The sequence below is a fragment of the Thunnus albacares genome, chromosome 9, assembly GCF_914725855.1.
Source record: "Thunnus albacares chromosome 9, fThuAlb1.1, whole genome shotgun sequence".
Lineage (NCBI taxonomy): Eukaryota > Metazoa > Chordata > Actinopteri > Scombriformes > Scombridae > Thunnus > Thunnus albacares.
In genome coordinates, this window is record NC_058114.1 from 15,975,659 (window position 1) to 15,982,002 (window position 6,344).

The following is a 6,344-nucleotide window of genomic DNA, read 5'->3' on the forward strand; positions in this document are numbered from 1 at the left end:
GGGAAGTGCACTGCTAACCTCAGTTTGCAGGCAAGGCAGCTAATTAACCACTCAGCTGAAGCACATTAAACAACATTAAACATAGCTGCAAATGTCACTTCGGACCTGTTAGATGCTGGTGTTGTTTGCCCTTCAAAATCCCTGCTAGCAACACACTGTCAGCCCATGACTTGTAGCGACAGCAGTTTTTTTACTTTGTCTCAGTTACATACAGGTATAACACCTCTAGAAGACTGCTAGCTGCTGTCAATCTGATACACCCCTCCAGCCAGCTAAGACCAAAAGGAGCATTTCTGATATTTCCCCAAAGATTTTTTTTTTCTTTTTACCTTAGTTATAATTGCATTTTTCTTAAAGTCTTACAGCAATGGGACTACTGATTAGTTTTCCCTTAGGGTGGCACTACAGGGAGGATAATGGAGTCCACCTTGAAACCATACACAAAAGGTTTATCCTCTTGGAAATTTAAGTGTGTTCAGCACATTTCATGACAATAATCACTACAAGATTCATCCTTAGGCTAACATAAATGTCCACAGCAAATTGCAACGCAAGCATCTGGCCTGTAGTGATCAAATATCTTGCTCTGGACTAACATGTCGGACAGCAGACAGACGGAACAAACAAATAGCTTCACATGTAGTATGATAATTCTAAAACCAGTGGGGCAAAAAATGCTGATTTAGTACATTTTCATTTTCTGTCACTTTAACACCAAGAGTGTAACTGATGGATTTGTTTCTGGCATCCTCTCAACTCATGTTGTTTGGCATGTTGGACTTCTAGGGACATCATAACATCCCCAAATCTCTGCAGTTAAGCTGTTAAGTAAAAATTAACCATATCTGATGGCAGCTAAGGCAACAAAAATAAGTTTCAAAGTGACATGGCATTTTCCTTTAAGCAAAATACCAAGACAATGTAATTGGAATACATGACAATATAATTGGAAACATTCTCAATACCTGGCTTTGCTATTGCTCAGTGATTCATGCGAAAGGGTCAAAAGCCATTTCTCACTTGTGACATGTATTCAGGTAAAAGCCAAGGATGCCTCTTCTTTAAAAGGAAGGATCACAATGGGAATGTGTTTTGAAGGCATTTAAAAACTATCAGATCTCTGAGTTGACAACCTCAGCAGTGCTGGAGGCAGAGACAGGTAGTTTTAGTTGCTGCTAATCCTCCACCTGTACTTGAGGCAAAATGTGATTGAAGTACATCTTTAAAAGTCTTCAGTGCTCTTTGAGACCACAGGCATCGTCCCCAGTTTGTTCTTTTAGCTACAAGGTGCTCTTGAACTCCTACAGTTTTCATGTGTACCTCCTTGGCAATATTTAAATAGGCTGTCACAGTTTTGCTGCAAATGAAATGCAGTGTGCAAGGTCATCTCATGTGGTGAATCTTGTGTGATAAATCAAATTTTTAATCTCAGTCCTCATGTGGGTTTTTTTGTCTGACAGTTGGTTAATTTAATTCACACCTTGTTCAGGGTGAAAATCGGTATAATATAAATTAAACGGAAATAAGGAATGCTCAGAATTTCAAGATTGGATATTTCCATCTTCATCTGTGAGTGTACCAGTAATTATTGCAGCAGAAATATTTAAATTTAAGTGAGAATTTGTAATACGTTCTGCAGTGTATGCAAAATAGTGCAACTAGTAAAAACTCTGAGTTGTGGTTGACAGCATCTTGTGAAACAATCTGCCAGACAACTTAAGAAAATAAACACATCTCAGACAGAGTATCAGCCGAGCAGAGCTGCAAGTAACACAGAAGCAGCAGTTTGTATTTGTGACAAATAACAATCTTAGGACAGGAATATCACACACTTTATCATCCTCTCAGCATCACCAAAGGACTTCAGTATGATCCGCTTATCACTTACATCAGTCATAGAGTGAAAGAATCACATAAGTAGTGTTCACTGCAGACACTATAGCTCCTATAACTCTTGTGGTTCTGTGTCTCAAACAATAAACTCACTGGAAATACAGACCACTCCAATCCCATTCCATTGCTTGAGCCTCATTTCAGTGCACAGGTGATTGCAAAGAGCATGGACCTGCATGATATATTCAATGAGGAGGAGGCATCTTCAGGAACCTAGTCTGGTACCAATTCCAAACATAGTGTTTAGTTCCTGGATATTAACTGATAGTTTATCTTACCAAGATGCTTTATTTGTGTTTTGGTGCAACAAGGTTACTCTTGTCCTTGTCTTTTGCAACTGCTGCACAACTGTGGTGGTTCTCAGTCAGTGTCACACTAGAATTAATCCTTGCCTTGCCTGAATCAAATGTTTGGATAAAATTACAAGCTGTCCCAGAGTTAGCTGGTGGTGCAGAACACAGCTGAACACTTGCTGAATCTAAATGTGAACTTGACTTGCAGATTGAACCCTTGTGGTCTTCAATAATACTGTGATATGTCTGAAGTGCTCATTGCCAACCCAAGGCTGGGCTGCAAAGTGATTAAATGCCAAATATGAAACAAATGCTAAGATGCTGACCTTGTAATCCATCACAGTGAATACTTTTTCAGAACAGTACCCGTGTTAGGAATTCATGTTAAATGTATCTGAGCAAAGAGTGCTACTTTAAATAGATTGGAGATTCTAAATAAAACTCTTTCTACTCTGATAATATAATGTTTGATATTCAGAGTAAAATAGTTAATATACTTAATACTTTGAATTAGCTGAGCATTAGCATTTTTAATATTATACTCATGTGAAACTCTCAGCTGAGGATCCTGCAACTTATATTGATGACACCTGGCTATGGGAGCTGTTTAGCTTAAACTTGTAGAATACGCCTTGTAATTGGGTCTGCTTCAGAATTTGCTTGGGACTTGACAGAAACCACTGCCTTAAAGGGTTTCGGTACAATTGTTTTGGTTTGCACCAGAGTATGATTGCTTGCTTCAGAGCTGCCCAAACCAAACACACCGTGGGGGAAAGTCTGATTCAACCGGACTAAACAACGCAGGTTTGAAAACTCCCTTACAGCGTGGAGGATAGGGCATCATATGGGTGTGTAGCACTTACGTAAATGTAACAATCACCTCTTTATTAACGGTAGCCATGATCTTTCCCTAATGTTAACTAAGTGTTTTCAGTTTCATAACCTTAACCACACCCTTTAATTTTTATCTTTTTTGTGTGCATTAGACTCAAATTGTTTTTATTGTCTAAATTTGCCTTATTATAAGCTTGTCAGTCATCTGTAAAGTAATATGAATTGCATTAACTTGTACTTTGTGCAACCTTTATCATATCGTATAGTTGCCATGCTCAGATATCGTAGAAAGTGATTATTTTTAAAAAGTTGGCATTGAATGTAATCCGGACTTTCGTAGATTTGTCCAATATCAACAACAAAGACACATCCTGCACCACGAGCCTCATTTGCTCCTCCACTGATGAGCCCCATGCTGTTTTTAGGCTTAACTTCATTTTCTTATAAGCTGATCAACTACAGCTGTGCAGGTACACAGTTGAGTCACCATTGTAAGGAGAAATGGGGGAGGGGACAGAGAGAAGTCCATAAGAAATAAATGTAATACAATGCAGTTGTATAACATCACCCCAATACAACCTGTTACACAAATGCATTTAGTTCGTGACTGTAGAATGAATTAATGAATTCATCTCTGTGCACTTGAAGCTCTCCTCTAATTAGTGTGATGACACTCATGAACCGGTTGTTCTGCATTTAATGTACTTCTTATTCACATTTTCTGATGAAGGCTAAAAAGCTGAAAAGTGTTTTTGTAGTGGGTGTGTGACCTCGAGTAAACAGTTTTACATAAGCAATCCTTTATTTTGCTGCTTAATTTATGGAAGGGTTGTTTTTACAGCTCTGTGGAGATCCCTTGTATATGGATGATATTCAATGCCAATACCTATATGCCATAGATTACAGTCCCATTAAAGCTGTTCTGTCTTACCAAGGAAATTTATGAGAACATTAGATATTCTAGTATACATAATTAAAGAATGAGTTATGCTGAAAAACCTTTAAAACTAAAAAAAAAAAAAAAAAAAAAAAAAAAAAAGCTTTTCATGATTCATCTGATCAATCATCTGATTTCACATTGTAATAGTACAGTGATTATGTAATGTAAGTTCACTAGTTAATGTATATATATTATTAAACCACACTTTTACCTATTCTGGTGCACATGTCTTCTTCTCATGAATATTTAATTATTAGCACACTACACATGCCAAACCTCCAGAAGAAATTATGGTACATGTACAACATTTGCAAGACACAAATATCCATCTTCTAGGCACCACGCGTTATCTTCTTTCCCCTGGTCAGATGAATAATGAGGGTACTTCACTCAAGGCTGTAGCTTGGTGTGATTGCCCCCAAAAGCTTGTCAAGGCTTCAAATTACACCTTTTGGCTAAGTGAGAGGTTCAGCTTCCTCTCAATTAAAATTCTGTACCTTGGATACAAAATCACACAGTGAAGAAGAGATGGAGAAAAAGCCATTTGGAATATTCATCTTCGAGATCAAGAAGAACACTTAATCTTCTATATTCTTCTATTCACCTTGCACAATGCACTTGATGCGCAAATTATCCGTCTGACTGCCCTTGCTCTCAGCTTCACAACCACTCATTTCCCTTTCTTTAAATGCTCAGACTGAACATGGAGGCACATGTCCTGGCCATTGGTGAGGTATCTGTATACTTGAAACGACAATGTAGGTACTAAAAACAGTAAGTTTGTGAACAAATAGATAACACTTTTAACAACACAATAACACAATTAAAAATACTATTGCAATTCTTTACAGATGAGTTACTGTGGTTGTGAAACAGTCAATTTTCTAAGGTTTTATGACTAAACAATACAATTCTTATTTAATAGCACATATTATTGGGAAAAAAAACTAATGCTTAGTATTAAAATGGATAGGCTAAGATGAAAAAAGGAGGGGCTCTCCACCAAATAGCTGACCTCTGACTGGACTCTAAATCTGAATCTTGTCAAATGAAAACTCAACTGCTTGATTTCACAAATTCCATACTTAAGTTGAACACACCTTGCAAGCAATGTTGCATGAAAAAATTTTTAAATATGAGAAAAAAATGGACGAGGTGGAGGTGAAGAACATCACAATGAAAAGATTATTTTTTATGTAAGAACACTTACGAGTGCATTATCATACATTTTCCAAAGCCACTTACCAAAGGAAATTCTAACAAACTATTATCCACTTTTTAAAACTTTGTTTGGGGTTACCAGTAACTTAAGATGGTACCATACTGTATGCAAAAGGACACCTACTCTTTTAAAAAAATGTGACAATTACACTCACAAAATACTTGCCAGCATGAGACTCAAAGATACTATGGATTGCTAGAATATTATATAACAACTAAAGGAGACTGTCCTCCGAACAAAAATGACACATTGGGTCATAATATGACCCAAAAATCAACATACAGTTATATGTGACAGATGTCATCTATTGGCTGTAGTAATTATGACCCGGAGCATTGGCTCATTTCCGATGACGTATATACAAGTTGACAATTTACCTCATTTGGAGGAGGTGGGGTGCTTGGTGGTTATAATCCAACAGTTGATTTTCGCCACAAGAGACCACTATTCATTTCTGACCACAAGTGTCACTTTTCCATATGCGAGTCTGGACAGGTTTTTATAAACCACCTGAATTTAAGGAAGTCGTAACTGTAACCCACACCACGTTTCTCAAACTTCAACAACATAATAATATTTACCCAAAACATGATCTTTCCGTAACCCTAACCAAACAGTTTTTGTGCCTGAACCTAACCAGTCTTTAACCACAGCATTGTTACACCATAAAACATCATTATTTTTTAATAGTGATTTGTTACAGCTTTGGAAAGCACAAACAAATGATGTCTTCCTGCCAATTACTGCCGATGGGGCGCCAGATTAGAAAACACTCTTATGTGTCGATCTTGAGTGCATGGTCAAAGAGCATATTATGTCCTTTAATTTGGAGGACTTGTTGAGCTAAAGACCTTTGAAAGGCAATAAATGAACAGTATTTTTTTACATTATCACTACATAATATATTTATACACACAGTATATAAGACTACATAATATTTTCCCAAATGTCAATTAACTGTTGAGCATGAAACTCAGAGCCGTAAATGACTTAAAGTGATAGATGCTTGGAGCCCTTAGACCAGTTGCCAATAAAGATTAAGTAAGTATAAAAAAAATCTGAAAAGCAATATTGGATGCCATTGAAACAGGTCCCTTGTAAATAACATACAGACAAGACAGACCTCTTTGCCAGCTCTCCCCAGGGGGGTAGGAGACAAGAT